The sequence below is a fragment of the Callithrix jacchus genome, chromosome 7, assembly GCF_049354715.1.
Source record: "Callithrix jacchus isolate 240 chromosome 7, calJac240_pri, whole genome shotgun sequence".
NCBI classification, from domain to species: Eukaryota; Metazoa; Chordata; class Mammalia; order Primates; family Cebidae; genus Callithrix; species Callithrix jacchus.
In genome coordinates, this window is record NC_133508.1 from 56,439,376 (window position 1) to 56,457,052 (window position 17,677).

The following is a 17,677-nucleotide window of genomic DNA, read 5'->3' on the forward strand; positions in this document are numbered from 1 at the left end:
CTGGGAGACAGAGGTTGGAGTGAGCTGAGATTGCGCTATTGCATTCCAGCCTGGGCAACTCGAAACTCCATCTCAATAGAGAGAAGAAGAAAGAAGAAAGAAGAGAGTGAAACTCCATCTCAAAAAAAGAAAAAGTAGCAAAATTTGAAATTGTTTGATCTATTTCTACGTATTATCTATTTGCTATTAATACAAGCTTCACTGAGGTTAGGAGCCCTGCTTTTTTGACCTATTATAAATCCAGACTCAGAAGACAGCTCACCCAGTTGTCCAGCAATTGTCCAGTACATGCTCAAAAATCACTGGCCGAATGAAAGTGGCAGGGAGATTCTATAATTATGATTCCTAGTTTAAACCTTATGGAATATGGAGAACTGTGTTTTGATGTGGGAGGAATATCCCCAGAAAACTTGTAGCCATTGGCCTAGAGGTAGGAGAGGTGGAGAGGTACCTAACAAGATTTCAGAGAAAGAGAGGAGAAAACCCCAAAGAATGCCACATCTAAAGACTTGGGGTATGGATAGGGGCAGTGATTCATGCCTGTAATCCTGGCACTTTGGGAGACTGTGGCAGGTGGATCGCTTGAGCCAAGGACTTCAAACATCAGACTGGGCAATATGGGGAAACCCCATCTCTGCAAAAACAAAAACAAAAATTAGCCAAGGATGGTAGCTCACACCTGTGGTCCCAACTACTGGGGAGGCTGAGATGGGAGGATCACTTGAGCCTGGGAGGTGGAGGCTGCAGTTTAGCTGTGATTGCTCCACTGCACTGCAGCCTGAGCAACAGAGTGAGATCCTGTCTCAAAAAAAAAAAACAAAAAAAACACCTTGGGGTGTATGAATTATACCTCATTAAATTGCTTTTTAAAAAGATGGAAATTAGAATGGGCTTGAACTTCTAAATAATAACATTAGAAACCAGAAAGCAAAAAACAACAAACAACACATTCAAAATACTCAAAAGTCAACTCTAGTTGATTTAATTAGAAAGGGAACTTATTAAAAGTGAAAAATATCATTAACATAAAATTTTATTCCTAGCAAAGCTATCATTGGGTGTGAAGCAAAAGGAACATAATTTCTTTTTTCGAGATGGAGTCTTGCTCTGTCACCCAGGCTGGAATGCAGTGGTGCAATCTCAGCTCAATGCAACCTCTGCCTCCCAGTTTCAAGCAATTATCTTGCCTCAGCCTCCTGAGTAGCTGGGATTACAGGCATGCACCACCACACCTGGCTAATTTTTTTTGTATTTTTAGTGGAGATGTGGTTTCACCATGTTGGCCAGGCTGGTCTTGAGCTCCTGACCTCAAGTGATCCACCAACCTCGGCCTTCCAAAGTGCAGGGATTACAGGTGTGAGCCACCATGCTTGGCCAGGAACATAATTTCAGACATGCAAACTCTCAAAACTTTTACCTCCCATGCACTTTTTCTCAGGAAGTGATTGATGGTGAGATGATATACTCCACCTGACTGATGGCAGAAATGCAAGAAAAAGATAAGTATCAGGTCGGGCGAGGTGGCTCACACCTGTAGTCTCAGCACTTTAGGAGGCCAAGGCTGGTGGATTACCTGAGGTCAGAAGTTCGAGACCAGCCTGGCCAATGTGGTGAGACCCCCATCTCTACTAAAAATACAAAAAGTAGCTGGGCATAGTGGTGCACTTCTGTAATCCCAGCTACTCGGGAGGCTGAGGCAGGAGAGTCTCTTGAACCTGGGAGGCAGAGGTTGCAGTGAACTGAGATTGTGCCAGTGCACTATAGCCTGGGCGACAGAGCAAGACTCTGTCTAAAAAAACCAAAAAACCAAGCCCAAGTATCTAAGAAACAATGGCTGCAACCCAGGAGGAAGGCAGCAAAGTTGATGGGAGAAGACTTAGGGTGATAGCTGCTCAGAGGACTTAGTCTAGGTAGGTAGAGGGGCAGAGGGCTCAGGTTGGAGCTCTGTCAGAAAATAGGAAAATTCACATCTTTTTTTTTTTAAACAGAGTTTCGCTGTTGTTACCCAGACTGGAGTGCAATGGCACAATCTTGGCTCACTGCAACCTCCGCCTCCTGGGTTCAAGCAATTCTCCTGCCTCAGCCTCCCGAGTAGCTGGGACTACAGGCATGCACCACCATGCCCAGCTAATTTTTGTATTTTTAGTAGAGACGGGGTTTCACCTTGTTGACCAGGATGGTCTCGATCTCTTGACCTCGTGATCCACCCGCCTCGGCCTCCCAAAGTGCTGAGATTATAGGCGTGAGCCACTGCGCCCTGCCAGAAATTCACATCTTATCTCCTACTTGAAGCTGGGGCAGCCTGCATAATTTGCAGGGCCTAGTGCAAAGTGAAAATTCACGGTCTCTTGTTAAAATATGATTAAGAATTTCAGGATAATGAGAGGTGAGCATTAAAGCAAATGGGCTTTTCTGTGAGTGGGGCTCTGCAAGACTTCAAAGGACACATGTCCAGGAAGTTGCCCTGCCTATAACCCAGTGGAAAACTGAAATGATAGCTGTGCTTATCTGCAAGCTAAGAGAAACCAACTCTAGTTGTCTTAAAGAAAAAGGGAATTCATGAAAAGAATATCAGGAGCCTGGACTCCATCTCTACCAAAAAATTTTAAAAATTACCGAGGCATGGTGGCACACACTTGTAGTGCCAGCTACTTGGAAGGCTGAGGAAGGAGGACTGTTTGAGCCTGGGAGGTTGAGGCTGCAGTGAGCCATGATCACGCCACTCCACCCCCATCTGGCTGACAGAGCAAGACCACATCTCAACAGCAACAACAAAAGGATATTAGGATCTCAAAAAGAAAAAAGGATATTAGGACATAAAATCCCAAAAGGGTTGAGAAGTTCATTCACGGCTACCCAACTAGAAAAAGCTCTTCAAACCAGGCTCACTGGTATTGTGAAAATTGGTGTCATGAGGCTGGTGGCTCACCACCACCACATGCCAGACATGCAGCTTGCAGGCTGACACTGTTGGATCCTGGGCGTGGGCCAGTGCCACTGACTTGCACTGCTAACTCACTGAAACTTCCACCAAAAAGGTTCCATTCACTTCCTGCTTCTCCAGTCTTAGTTATCGACGCCAACTCTGGGATATGTGCATCTGCTGGGTGGAGCTCCAGCCAAATAAATGCCCATGCTCGAGCTGCAGGAAAACGGAAAAGCAAGCATCCAGAATTTTCCACCATAGAGCAACCATGTCTATAGTGGAAGTTCTGCTTTCCACAGGTCTCTTAGGGGGAATTCCCCATATACAGGAAGAGTTTAAAATCTGTGCAACCAGGAAGAATGACAAACATCCACGGTAGACTTATGGGAAGAATTGGTCATATGTGATATATACATTAAAAAACTAAAGGAAAAAGTGAGACAAATATAAATGCAGATAAAAATAAAGCAAAAAGTTGTTCAAGAAAGGAAACATAAGGGCCAGACACAGTGGCTCATGACTGTAAATCCTAGCGTTTTGGGCGGCCAAAGCAGGGGGATTGTTTGAGACCAACAATTTGAGACCAGCCTGGTCATTATAATGAGACCCCCATCTCTAAAAAACATTTTTACAAAAGTAGATAGAACCAGGTGCTGTGGCTCATGCCAGTTATCCCAGCTCTTTAGGAGGCCAAGGTGGGAGGATCAAGAGGTCAAGAGATTGAGATCATCCTGGCCCACATGGTGAAACTCTGTCTTTACTAAAAATGCAAGAATTGGCTGGGCATGGTGGTGTGCGACTGTAGTCCCAGATACTCTGGAGGCTAAAGCAGGAGAATTACTTGAACCCAGGAGGCGGAGGTTGCAGTGAGCTGAGATCATACCACTGCACTCCAGCCTGGCGACAGTATGAGACTCCTACTCAAAAAAAAAGTAGATGGGCATGGTGATGCATGTCTAAAGTCCCAGCTGCTCAAGGAGGCTAAGGCGAGAGGATCACTTGAGCCCAGCAGGTTGAGGCTGCAGCAAGTTTATGATTCTATGATTCTGCCTCTGGCTACTGCACTCCAGCCTGGGTGACAGATTGAGGCCTGGTTTCCAAAAAAAAAAAAGGAAACATAAGAATAGTATACTTACCAGTATAGAGATGAAGAAACAAAAAAAATAAGGAATAGTATACTATCTGGCTTATCAGTGTTCTGCATTTGCCTATTGTGAATAACGTTGAAAACTGAATATGAATTTAACGCAAACATTTGATATTTATCATATTGTGAAGATGAAGTGGATGGTCAGGATGATTGATGATTGAAGAATGCTAAAACATGATCCACCATAATAGAAAGTCAGTAAATAATGCCGAAAGTTGATAAATAAGGCTCATGCCTATATTCCCAGGACTTCGGGCAGCTGAGGCTGGCAGATCCACATGAGGTCAGAAATTGGAGACCGGCTTGGCCAACATAGCAAAACCTCGTCTCTACTAAAAATACAAAAAATTAGCTGGGCATGGTGGTGCGTGCCTGTTATCCCAGCTACTCAGGAGGCTGAGACAGGAGAATTGCCTGAACCCAGAAGGCGGAGGTTGCGGTGAGCCAAGATCGCGCCATTGCACTCCAGCCTGGGTAACAAGAGTGAAACTCCGTCTCAAAAAAAAAAAAAGAAAATTATCTTACCAATTTTCTCTTTCATGGCTTCTGCTTTTTTTCTCTAAATGAGCTTTTCTCCTCTAAAAATTCATTGCCATATCCCAGGTCATCTAGATTTTCTCCTGTGTTATCTTCTATAAGTTTTATACTTTTGTGTTTTACATTTAGGTTTACAATCCATTTAGAATTAATTTTCATGGATGTTGAATTGTTGCAGCATTATTTATTAAAAATATTCTTTCTCCATTGAATTGTCTTTGTTCCTCTTTCAAAGATCAGTTGATTATATTCATGTAGGTCTATTTCTAGGCTTTCTCTTGTGTTTCATTGATCTAATTGTTTATTTTTTTTTTCTTTTTTTTTTAAGTCTCTATTCTTTTACTAGTGCCGCAGGTCTTGATTACTGTAGCATAGAGTAAAGCTGAGAAATGCTAGTCTTCTGACTTTGTTCATTTTTTACTAATATTGTCTTGGCTATTTTGGATCTTCTGCTCTCCATAAAAACTTTAGAATTAGTTTGTCAGTATCCACAAAATAACTTGCTGAAATTTTGGTTGGGATTGTATTGATTCCATAGGTCAAGTTGGGAATAACTGGTAACTGAGTCTTCCTATCCATGAACATGGAATATCTATTTATTTATTTATTTATTTAGAGGCAGTATCTCGCTCTGTGACTCAGGCTGGAGTGCAATGGTGTGATCTCGGCTCACTGCAACCTCTGCCTCCCCAGTTCAAGTGATTCTCCTGCCTCAGCCTCCTGAGTAGCTTGGATTATAGGCACCTACCAACATGCCTGGCTAAGTTTTGCAGTTTTAGTAGAGACGGGCTTTCATCATGTTGGCCAGGCTGGTCTCAAACTCCTGAAGTCAGTTGATCTGCCTGCCTTGGCCTCCCAAAGTTCTGAGATTACAGGCATGAGCCATCATGCCCAGCTGGTTTATTTTGATCTTCTTTGATTTCCCTCTTCAGAGTTTTATAGTTTTCCTCATATAGATCTTGTACATATTTTTGAGATTATACCTAAATGTGTTTTTTGGTGCTAATATAAATGTTAAATTATAAAATTAAATTATCAAAATTAGTATTTAATTTTTATTTTTTTGAGACAGCCTGTCACCAGGCTGGAGTGAAGTGGTGTAATCATGGTTCACTGCAGCCTCGACTTCCCCAGGCTCAGGTGATCCTCCTGCCTCAGCCTGCCAAGTAGCTGGTACTACAGGCATAGGCATATGCCATCATGCTTGGCTACATTTTTTGGGGGAGTATTTTCTGTAGACATGGGATTTTACCATGTTGTCTAGGTTGGTCTCAAACTCCTGGACTCAAGTGATTCACCTGCCTCAGCCTCCCAAACTGCTGGAACTATAGGCATGAGCCACCACACTTAGCCTTTAATTTTTATTTTATTTTTCATATTTTATATGTATATTTTTTAGAGACAGTCTCGACAGAGACTGGAGTGCAATGGCTTGATGGCAGCTCACTGCAGCCTCAACTCCTGGGCTCAAGCAATCCTCCCAGCTCAGTCTCCTGAATAGCTGGAAGAGTTTCATTAAAAATGCATGTTAATTTTTTAATTATTTTGTAGAGATGGGGTCTCACTGTAGGTTGCCCAGGTAGGTGTTAAACTCCTGGGCTCAAGTGATTCTCCCACCTCAGCCTCCCAAAGTCCTGGGATTACAAGCATGAGCCACTGAACCTGGCTGCTGAGTTTTCTTAAGGTAATCAAATGCACAGAATTTCTTGAGATTTAAAAAGTTGCCATTTTCTGAGTACAAACAAAATGCAACTATTCAACTAGCATTTATTATGTGAAAAAAAAAAAAGAATTAGAAACAGCCATGTTGTCAGAGCAATTAGCTTGTTTTCAATCTTAATGACACTATGAATCACACATCGAAAGTATTTTCCTGTTTACTTTGCCAACCAGGAAGCTCAGAACAAGATTTGCAGTACATCTGTAACATTTGCATGGTACTTGAGGCAAGAGATGTTTCAACAACTCTGTTTTAATTTGTCTCTTAATTCATCTTATTTTTTTTCTTTTTCTTTCTTTTTTTTTTTTTTTTGAGACAGAGTCTTACTCTTTATTATATTTTTGTTTTGTTTTGTGGGATTTCCTGGGGTTACCCTGGTTGGAGGGCAGTGGCGTGATCTCGGCTCACTGTAACCTCAACCTCCCAGGTTCAGGTGTTTCTCCCACCTCAGCCTCCCGAGTAGCTGGAACTACAGGCACACGCCACTATGCTCAGCTACTTTTATTTATTTATTGTAAGTAGAGATGGGGTTTTCACCATGTTGCCTAGGCTGGTCTCAAACTCCCAGACTCAAGCAATTGACTGCCTCAGCCTCCCAAAGTGCTGGGATTGATTACAGGCGTGAGCCACTGCTCCCGGCTGTCCCTTGGATGTTTTTATCCTCAAGGAGAACGCTCCTGTGAGCTCATTTACTTATGAACTAGAACTCATGAAATAGGTCTGTTGAGTTTTCTGACTTTTATCGAAGTCCTGGTCATGCTTTGCCTGATGATATTGGCAACAACAGTATAGTATTGTCAGCTGAGTTCGGTTTCCTTCTTCCTTTCTCCTTTTCTTTCTCCTTTCCCTTCCCCTTCTCCATCCCCTTCCCCTTCCCCTTCCCTTCCTTTCCTTTCCTATTTTGTTGAGACAGAGTATCTGTTACCCAGGCTGGTGTACAGTGGTGCAATCATGGCTCACTGCAGGCTCAACCTCCCCAGGCTCAGATGATCCTCCCACCTCAGCCTCCCTTAGTAGCTGGGACCACAAGCGAGCACCACCATGCCTGGCAATTTTTGTGTTTTTCTAGAGATGGGGTTTTGACATGTTGCCCAGGCTGGTCTTGAACTCCTGGGCTTCAGAGATCTGCCTGTCTTGGCCTCCCAAAGAGCTGGGATTATAGGTGGTCAAGTTCAGTTATTATTTAAATAATAATGCAGCCTTCCCTCTTTAATTTGAATCTGTCATGCTTAAAGCCAGTGTGTCTTGGTTAGGATGTGCACTCATGGAATAGAGAGCTATAGACATCTGTAAAGTATCTAGGCTCTACTCTACTGTTACTGAATCTCTCTCTCTCTCTTTTTCTTTTCTTTTCTTTTCTTTTTTTTTTTTTTTAGACAGAGTTTCGCTCTTGTTACCCAGGCTGGAGTGCAATGTGCGATCTCGGCTCACTGATTTCTGTAAATCAGGCTAGAGTACAGTGGCATGATCTCAGCTCACTGCAACCTCCGCCTCCTGGGTTCAGGCAATTCTCCTGCCTCAGCCTCCTGAGTAGCTGGGATTACAGGCACGCGCCACCATGCCCAGCTAATTTTTTGTAATTTTAGTAAAGACGGGGTTTCACCATGTTGATCAGGATGGTCTCGATCTCTTGACCTCGTGATCCACCCGCCTCGGCCTCCCAAAGTGCTGGGATTACAGGCGTGAGCCACCGCGCCCGGCCTCTCTTTTTTTTTTTAAACCAGAGTTGCACTTTGTTGCCCAGGCTAGAGTACAGTGGCATGATCTCAGCTCACTGCAACCTCCGCCTCCAGAGTTCAAGCAATTCTCCTGCCTCAGCCTCCTGAGTAGCTAGGATTACAGGCGCCCACCACCATGCCCAGCTTACTTTTTGTATTTTAGTAGAGACGAGGTTTCACCACATTGGCCAGGCTGGTCTCAAACTCCTGACCTCAGACAATCTCTCTGTCTCAGCCTCCCAAAGTGCTAGGATTACAGGTGTGAAGCCACTGTGCCTGGCCTGAATCTCTTTAGTTGATATTCTTGGTACCAGAAAAAAAAAATTATGTCCAGGAGCAGTGGCTCATGCCTATAATTCCAGCATTTTAGGAGGTTGGGGTAGGATTGTATGAGGCCAAGAATTTGAGATCAGTTTGGGCAATATACTGGGAGCCCCCCATCTCTACAAAAAATAAAAATAAAAGTAGCTAGGCATGATGGTGCATGCCTGTAGTCCCAGCTACTTGGGAGACTGAGGCAGGAGGATCTTTTGAGCTAAAGAAGTTGAGGTGGCAGTGAGCCATGATCGTGCCACTGCATTCCAGCCCGGGCAACAGAGTCAGAGCCTGTCTCAAAAAATAAATTATGCCTCTATATTATCATACATTCAACCTCAAGATTTTCTTTCCTCTGTCCAAATTATGTTCATCTATTTCTATGAATCAGAGGTAATATTTACTGATTTCTGTGCAGATAGATGTAATCAATTATCTTTAGAGGTGTTTTGTCTAAATTTTGGAAATGGTTTATTATCTCTGTTTTGCATGCTACAGAAACAGCTAAATTTCCTTGTTAGTTTCCTGATTCCTATTATGAACCCTCATCAGACCTTTCACATTTTATTTTATTGAGAGTCTCGCTCTGTTGCCCAGGCTGGAGTGCAGTGGCGCCATCTTGGCTCACTGCAACCTCCGCCTCCTGGATTCAAGCGATTCTCCTGCCTCACCCTCCTGAGTAACTTGGATTACAGGCATGAGATACCATGCCTGGCCAATTTTTTGTAGCTTTAGTAGAGAAGGGGTTTCACCATGTTGGCCAGGCTGGTCCTGAACTCCTGATCTCAGGTGATCCGAACCTCTTGGCCTCCCAAAGTGCTGAGATTACAGGTGTGAGCCATCGCACCAGCCCAGACCTTTCACATTTTAAAATAGTCTGTAATAAATTAACCACAGCTGTATTAGTCTCTGTTATTTACCATGCCTCAGAGGTTTACTGCTATAAGCCATAGGCTGGAGTTGGTGTTTCCAACCAAGGACAGTCTCAGAGCTTTATGGGAAAGGACTGTACCAGGTACTTCAAACTGAGCTGGGCTGACATTACCTAGAAAATTCTTAGTCTATTACCAGTGGAATGGGTCAGGATTTCCAGGGCTGTTGTCAGTTAGAAGCAAATAGTTGTGTGTTTAACTCAGAAGCCAGCAGAATAAGAATTAATTATATGGGACTGAGTGAACTGATGAGGGAAATTTTATTGTACCTGTTTGTGTAGAAAGCCGCTGGTGTCCAGGCACCACGTGTTCTCACTCACTCATGAGTGTTGAACAGTGAGAACACACCGACACAGGGAGGGGAACATCACACACCGAGGCCTGGGAGTGGGGGGCTAGGGGAGGAATAGCAGGGGCTTGGGGGAGTAGGAGGGGATAGTATTAGGTGAAATACCTAATGTAGTTGACCAGGTGATGGATGCAGCAAACCACCACCATGGCTCGTGTACACCTATGTAACAAACCTGCACCATCTGCACATGTACCCTAGAACTTAAAGTATCATTAAAAAAAAAACCTGCTGGTATTGTTTTAACATCCTGTTTTCCTTATTTATCAAAGAAGAAATGTCCCTTCTCTCTCTTCTTAATCCATCTGTAACCATAACAATTTCATCATCTCGGCTTTTATAAACGGAAAGAAACCATTTAAAAATGATATCTGATTCTCCCTGGCCTTCCAGAATTCAGAAAGTCTTATAAAATCTTTTTACTTTTCATGGTGATAATTATTTGCTCATGTTCAGCAAGACTATGTCCTCCTTCTTACCAGGACAAACAGATTGATTGTAGCCAAGGCCTCACTGGGAGCATCATATTTGAGAATGGTGCTCACTATATCAGGTGTGACAGGACATCTTAAGGGATAAAATTTGTATTAATATGTACGGAACAGATGCCTACAAAGTTCTCCATGAAACCTGGCTTGAGGCCAGGCATGGTGGCTCATGCCTATAATCTCACCACTTTGGGAGGCCAAAGCAGGCAGATCACTTGAGGTCAGGAGTTTGAGACAAGCATGGCCAACATGGTGAAACTTCATTTCTACTAAAAATACAAAAATTAGCTGAATGTGGTGGCAGGCGCCTGTAGTCCCAGCTACTCGGCAGACTGAGGCAAGAGAATTGCTTGAACCTGGGAGGCAGAGCTTGCAGTGAGTCGAGATCATGCCACTGCACTCCAGCCTGGATGACAGAGCAAGACTCTGTCTCAGACAAAAACAAAAAAACAAAACAAAACAAAACAAAATCGGCTTGGTGCCTGGTTTACAGGTATTAAAGACAGTCACTTCCTGGAAGGCCAGGAACCTTATGATATTCAGGACACAAAATAAGAGTTCACTCAGATATATAGGTTTGACAGGTGAAAGAAATTTGGCGAGAAGTTTCTTGAACTGACTTTCTTTGAAATAACAAATAATAGAGCCTTTTAAGATTCCAGCTGGAAGAAGAATAAAGATTCCAATTGGCAATTTCTTATGAAAACTTTTACACAAAAGCTAATTTTATAATTGTTTGAAGCTGCATGGCTCTAAATTTTATGAAGTAAATTTAGGAGGCCTAGCGGACAAATTAACACTTTTTGAATTTGACCCAACCTAGGGTCTCATTCTGTCACCCAGGCTGCAGTGCAGTGGCACAATCATGGCTCACTGCAGCCTCAACCTCCTGGGCTCAGGTAATCCTCCCCACTTAGCCTCCCCAGTCGCTGAGACTACAGGTGTGTGCCACCGTGCCCAGCTAATTTTTTTGTAGAGATGGGGTTTCACTATGTTGCCCAGGCTAGTCTGGAACTCTCGGGCTCACGTGATCCCTTCACCTCGCCCCCCAAAGTGCTGAGATTACAGGCATGAGTCCCCATGCCGGCTGACAAATTAACTCTCTTGCTGTAACTATGTAAACAATCAGGCCACATCTAATGAGAACAGCCAATTTTAAAATCAAGAATAATTTTTCTTTGAGATTATTATGATTCTAAGGGGTTAGAGAGATCATAGGAACAAATTTAAAAAATCTTGACATTCAGTAGGTGTCCAGACTAGATCAATCCACAGGGTTGACCCTTTGCTGTCTTTGAGCTGCTTTACAGCTCCACAGCTCTGTATGTTGTAGAAAGCTGTCAGTAAAACAAATAGTTCTCTTTTTTTTTTTGAGATGGAGTCTTGCTCTGTTGTCCAGGCTGGAGTGCAGTGGTGCTATCTCAGCTCACTGCAACCTCCACCTCCCAGATTCAAGCAATTCTCCTGCCTCAGCCTCTTGAGTAGCTGGGATTACAGGCATCCGCCACCACACCCAGCTAATTTTTGTATTTGTAGTAGAGACGGGGTTTCACCATGTTGGCCAGGCTAGTCTCGAACTCTTGACCTCAGGTGATCCACCCGCCTCAGCCTCCCATAGTGCTGGGATTACAGGCATGAGACACCAGGCCCAGCCTGGTTCTTGTCTACAGCAATGCAAATTGTGTCCAGAAGAATGCAATTAATTATTGCCTTGTGGATATCAACCAACTTTGCCAGTTTTGTACCTATCTGTAAGTTCACTTCCCTGTTCCTTACATAACTATAACTGTGAAACATTTTGAACTAGTCATAATGTCTTACTGATTCCCTCATTACTTAGTGGGTTCCATAAGATCTTTGATATGGGTTTATTTAATATTCATACGAGTCATAATTTTATTGTTTTTTGAAAATTACCGGTGGACTTAATATATGTAAGGTGCTTCGAATAGGGCCTGGCTATTCTAAGCCAGAAATCCAAGTATGGGCTGAGTAAATGTTAACTTCTGTAAGTAAAGGATTAATAACATCCCTCAGTTTACAGATGAGGAAACTGAGGTGCAGAGGAGGCAAGCACACTTGCTCAAATGCCACAGCTTGCCGGAGATGGAGCAGGAGCTAGAAGCCAAGTCTCTTCACCATCAAGCCCCTGCTTTCTTGTCCCCACCCACACCCCACCCCTCTCCTACCCACAGTTCTCTCTGGCTGTGCTCTGCTGGCCCCACATGTTCTTCAGGTTTCATTCTGGATCCCTCTAGGCTAGGTCAGCTGCCCCAACCCCAACCTTTGTGTCTTCCCCTGTGAAGCTGGTATTGCAAATATGTTGCAACTGTCAATTTTTTCATCTAGGCCAGGTGAACTGCTGACTCATGCCTGTAATCTCAGCACTTTGGGAGGCTGAGGTGGGAGGATCCCTTGAGGCTGGGAGTTTGAGACCACCCTGGGCAGGACAGTGAGACCCCCATCTCTAAGAAATAAAAATAAAACATTGTCTTCATCTAAGCCATGAGCCACACACAACCAGGGGCCAAAACTATCTTGATCACCACCCAGCCTGGCACACAGCAAGTACAAGTACCAAAAGTGAGGCCTCTTGTAGGTGTGGCATTTTATCCACTGGGGAAGAGGAGCAGGGATGCTTTCCAGAACCAACTGGAAATCCTCCGCTCCTCTGTCCTCTGCCAGCCCAACACTCCCCCGGGCTCCTGGCAGCTCTAGGGAATATCAAGCCTCCTAGAGAGGATGCCTGGAGCCACTAGCCGCTCAGGACTCGAGTTTCTGGTTTGTTTTGTTTTTTTCCAAATAAAATTCCAGAAATCCAGGTTTAAAAATAACCAAGAAATGCAATCTTCTCCACCAAGCTGCTTGGCAAAAACAAACCCTCAACAAAGACCAGTGTGCAGTCTCATTTCACACTTACTCATTTTCGTCTGCCAGCTCAGCTCTGTGTTGGGTGGGGAGGAACAGGGGGAGGCAGGACTCCCAGGGGCAGAAGCACAAGGGGACAGCCACTGGGCACAAGCTGGGCTGGACTGTAGGACCGCCCGGCTTTGCAGGCACACACCCATTTGGGAAGACAGCTGCTAGAGACTGCTGTGAAGTCCGGTTTTCCTTGGAGTCCCAACTTGCTGGTCTCCAGCCCTGGATCTGGCAGGAGATCAAAGCAGCCCTGGAAAATGGTCTCCATTTGTAATCCAGAATTCATTCTCCTTCCCCGGGGAGACATCGGCTTCTGCCTGAGCCTGCCTTTCCCCATCATTACTAAGAGAACTGGCTGGTCATAATGGGGAGTAGCATTTATGCTCTTGCTGAACAACAACCTCAAATTCCCCCCTTTTGTCGACATGGTCTATTTTCTAACCTGTCATCTTTTTTTAAGGCCCATTTTGTGGGCAAGAAAAAAAAAAATGTGTGATGGAAGAGAGGAAATTCAGGACCAGAGGCCTGGAAGACTGTCAGATTTCATATTTCCTTCTCCTTTGAATCAGCATTAATGCCCCTCAATGGGGTTTTCCTGCAAATGCTTGTATAACTCCCTTTTAAAACCGTTTTTGCTGTTTTTTCCTTTCCCTGCCCCTGGGTAAGTTATTCCAACTGACTACTTTCCACCTCAAAAGAAAGTAGTGGACAGGAAAAAAGTGGTCGTGTGGTCTGTTGGCTACAGCTCCAAGTGAAGCCGGGAGATTTGGGTTCTATTCTGAGCCTTTCTGAGAACATGATTAGGGGGAGGGACACAAGCTTGGCTCTTTTACTGGAGTCCAGGGGCTCCATGCCAACAGGAGGAAGTTACTTATTCCGAATCAGAAGGGGACTAGGAACCGGCATTTATTAAACACCTGCAAAGCGCCACGCCCTTGACCAACTGGCTTTTTTTTTTTTTTTTTGAGACGGGATCTTGCTCTGTCACGCAGGCTGAAGTGCAGTGGCGCAATCACAGCTCACTGCAGTCTCTGCCTCCCAGGCTCAAGCAATTCTCCCAACTCAGCCTCCTGAGTAGCTGGGACTATAGGCATGTGCCACCATGCCTGGCTAATTTTTTTGTATTTTTTGTAGAGATGAAGTTTCACCATGTTGCCCAGGCTGGTCTTGATCTCCTGAGCTCAAGTGATTCATCCACTCACCTTAGCATCCAAAAGTGCTGGAATTATAGGCATGAGCCACCGTGCCTGGTCCCAACTAGCTCTCTTAATCCTCACAACTTTGCTAGTTAGATTCTGTAACTTTTGTGTTATAGACTAGGACCCCGAAGGTCAGAGAGATGCAGTGAGTTGCTCAGGGTAGCACAGCTTGTTGGCCTCAGAGCTGGGAACAGAATCCAGCTCTGGCTCTGGGGTCTGAGTGGTTTCACTACAACATGTAACCCACCAGCTATACTTTCCTCCTTGACTTACTCCATGTATTGAGTACCTAATATGTACTATAAAGATAACAGTGAGCAAAACAAAGATTCTTTTTTGTATAGAGTTTATTTTCTAGTTGGAGGTGGGAGGAAAAAGGGGGAAGACAGAAAATAAATAGGTAAATTATATAACATGCTATAGGGTCTTATGCTCCAAAAGCAAAAGAAAGATTAGAACAGGGTAAGGGTATCGGGAGGTTTCACATTTAAAGAGGGTAATCAGGGGCCAGACATGATGGCTCACATCTGTAATCACAGCACTTTGGGAGGCCAAGACGGGTGGATCACTTGAGGTCAGAAGTTTGAGATCAGCCTGTCCAACATGGTGAAAATCCATCTCCACTAAAAATACAAAAGTTAGCCGGTATGGTGGCATGCACCTGTAGTCCCAGCTACTTGGGAGGCTGAGATGGGAGGATCGCTTGAGCCTGGGAGGCAGAAGTTGCAGTGAGACGAGATTGCACCACTGCATTCCAGCTTGGGTGACAGAGCAAGACTCCTTCTCAAATAAATAAATAAGGAAATCGGGGTAGGCCTCATAGAAGAGGTGACATTTATTTGTGTGAAGAGTTAAAAGAGACATGAGAATTAGAAATGCTGGTGTTGGAGGGAAGATTACTGCTATCAAAGGGACCAGTCAAGTCAGTCCAAAGGCCCTAAGGTAGGAGCTTGCCTAGCATGTTTGAGGAGCAGCAAGGAAACCAGTGTGCCTGTAGCAAAGTGAGCAAGGAGACCACACATAAAGGGTCACTCTGCCTGCTGCGCTGAAAATAAACAGCAGGCACGGCCGGGTGTGGGGGCTCATGCCTATAATCCCAGCACTTTGGGAGGCCAAGGCAAGCAAAACTCTCGAGCTCAAGAGTTCGAGACCATCCTGGGCAACATGGTGAAGTCCCATCTCTACAAAAAATACAAAAATTAGCCTAATGTGGTGGCATGTGCCCATAGTCCCAGCTACTCAGGAGGCTGAGGTGGAAGGATGGCTTGAGCCTGGGAAGTGGGGGTTGCAGTGAACTGAGATTGTGTCACAGCACTGCAGTCCGGGCGACAGAGCCAGACACTGTCTCAAAAAACAAAGAAAGAAAAAATGAACTGCAGGGATGAGTGGGCGTGGTGGCTCATGCCTATAATCCTAGCACTTTGGGAAGCTGAGGGAGGATCACTTGAGCTCAGGAGTTCAAGACCAGCCTAGGCAACATAGTGAGACTGTGTCTGTATTTAATTAAAAAATAAAAATAAATGAACTTACAGGGGACAAGGAGGAAGCTGCGGGAGCAGAGGAGGCCATTGCCGTAACCAGGTGAGAAGTCACTGTGGCTCAGATAAGGTTGGGAGCAATGGAGGCAGGCAGCAGTGGGCAGAGTCAGGAAGGCAGAGCCAATAGGATTTCCCAATGGATTCTATGTGGGGTGTGAGAGGGAGAGGCTTCAAGGCAACTCCAGAGTTTTTGCTGGGCAGCTGGAAGAAGGGAGTCATCTACAGAGCTGAAGAAGGCTTTGGGTGGGGCAGGTCTGAGGGTGGAGGGAAGATCAGCAGTTATGCTCTGAGAATTGTGAATTTGAGATGTATCACTTCTCTCTGTACAGTGCCAAATCAATAACATCCAGAAAGATGACTGAAGAGGCCCATGTATGAGGCACTTCCAAACAAACTGGCCATCTCTGGAATTTCCTCTCCACTGCCTTCCTCTACACCAGCTGTTCTTAACCCATGAGTCAGTGAACTTGGATGGAAAAAAATTACATCTTTTTTTTCTTTTTCCTTTACTAACCTCATACTGGAATTTAGCATTTCCTTCCATTGTGAGTGTAGCAACAAACCCCTGTAGACTTAGCAGGACTGGCTCCTGTCACTGATAGAAGCCATCAGCCTTGACCGGGCGAGGTGGCTTACGCCTATAATCCCAGCACTTTGGGAGGCTGAGGTGGGCAGATTACCTGAGGTTGGGAGTTCGAGACCAGTCTGACCAACATGGAGAAACCCCATCTCTACTAAAAGTACAAAATGAGCCAAGTGTGGTGGCACATGCCTGTAATCCCAGCTACTCAGAAGGCCAAAGCAGAAGAATCACTTGAACCTGGGAGGCAGAGGTTGCAGTGAGCTGAGATCACACCACTGCACTCCAGCCTGGGCAACAAAAGCGAAAAAAACAATCAGTATTTTTGTTTCACAAAACAGGTGCTCTGGATTTCCCCAAATATCTTTTACCTTCATCACTCCTTTGAATTTTTGATCGTTTTGGATCTGGTATTATGTCTTATTACTTAATGCATTAACAAGCTCATTATATCAATTACTAGATCATATATTTAAATTTAAAACATTTTTGATAATGGCATTTCACTATATTTGACCTCCCTTGTAGTCCTGTGCATTTTATTGCTTGTATGTAAAATCATTATTCTGAGGCCGGTGTGGTGGCTCACGCCTGTAATCCCAGCACTTTGGGAGGCCAACGTGAGTGGATTGCTTGAGCCCAGGAGTTACCAGCCTGGGCAACACAGTAAAATCCCATCTCTCCAAAAAAATACAAAAATTATCCAGCTACTTGGGAGACTGAGGTGGGAGGATTACCTGAGTCGGAAGAGGTTGAGGCTGCAGTGAGCCGTGATAGGACTACCGTGCTCCACCGTGGCAACAGAGTGAGACCCCTGTCTCAAACACAATAATAACATAAATAAATACTATGAGAATAAATAAATAATAATAAAATAAATACTCTGAGAAAGGCCTCATCAGCTTCCCCAGACTGCTAAAGGGAGTCTGTGGTACAAAAGAGTTAAGACCACTGATCTAAGCTAAATATCTTCGGCAAGATGAGAGAAAAAAGGAGCACTTAAAATGTCTTGATCCATGCCAGGAACTCTGCCGGGAGCTTTACATTCATGACCTCATTACTCCTCAAAATTCCAATGTGAATATGATTTTTTTTTTTGAGATGGAGTTTTGCTCTTTTTGCCCAGGCTGGAGTGCAACGGTGCAATCTTGGCTCACTGCAATCTACTACTCCTGGGTTCAAGTGATTCTCCTGCCTCAGCCTTCTGAGTAGTTGGAATTACAGGCATGTGCCACCATGCCTGGCTAATTTTGTACTTTTAGTAGAGACGGGGTTTTACCATGTTGACCGGGCTGGTCTTAAACTC

The 17,677-nt window shown here is 44.4% G+C and overlaps 1 protein-coding gene across 3 annotated transcripts in view; it reads left to right on the forward strand.

The window, feature by feature from the left end:
• Nucleotides 1-16,259, forward strand: part of LOC100392080 (uncharacterized) — a 63,707-nt gene extending 47,448 nt beyond the window's left edge. For all 3 annotated transcript variants that reach the window (XR_013519825.1, XR_013519826.1, XR_013519827.1), the window contains 2 exons: nt 15,786-15,834; nt 16,121-16,259. The gene's annotated coding sequence lies outside the window, so the exon portion shown is untranslated. The remainder of the gene's footprint in view (nt 1-15,785; nt 15,835-16,120) is intronic.
• The last annotated feature ends 1,418 nt before the right edge of the window (nt 16,260-17,677 follow it).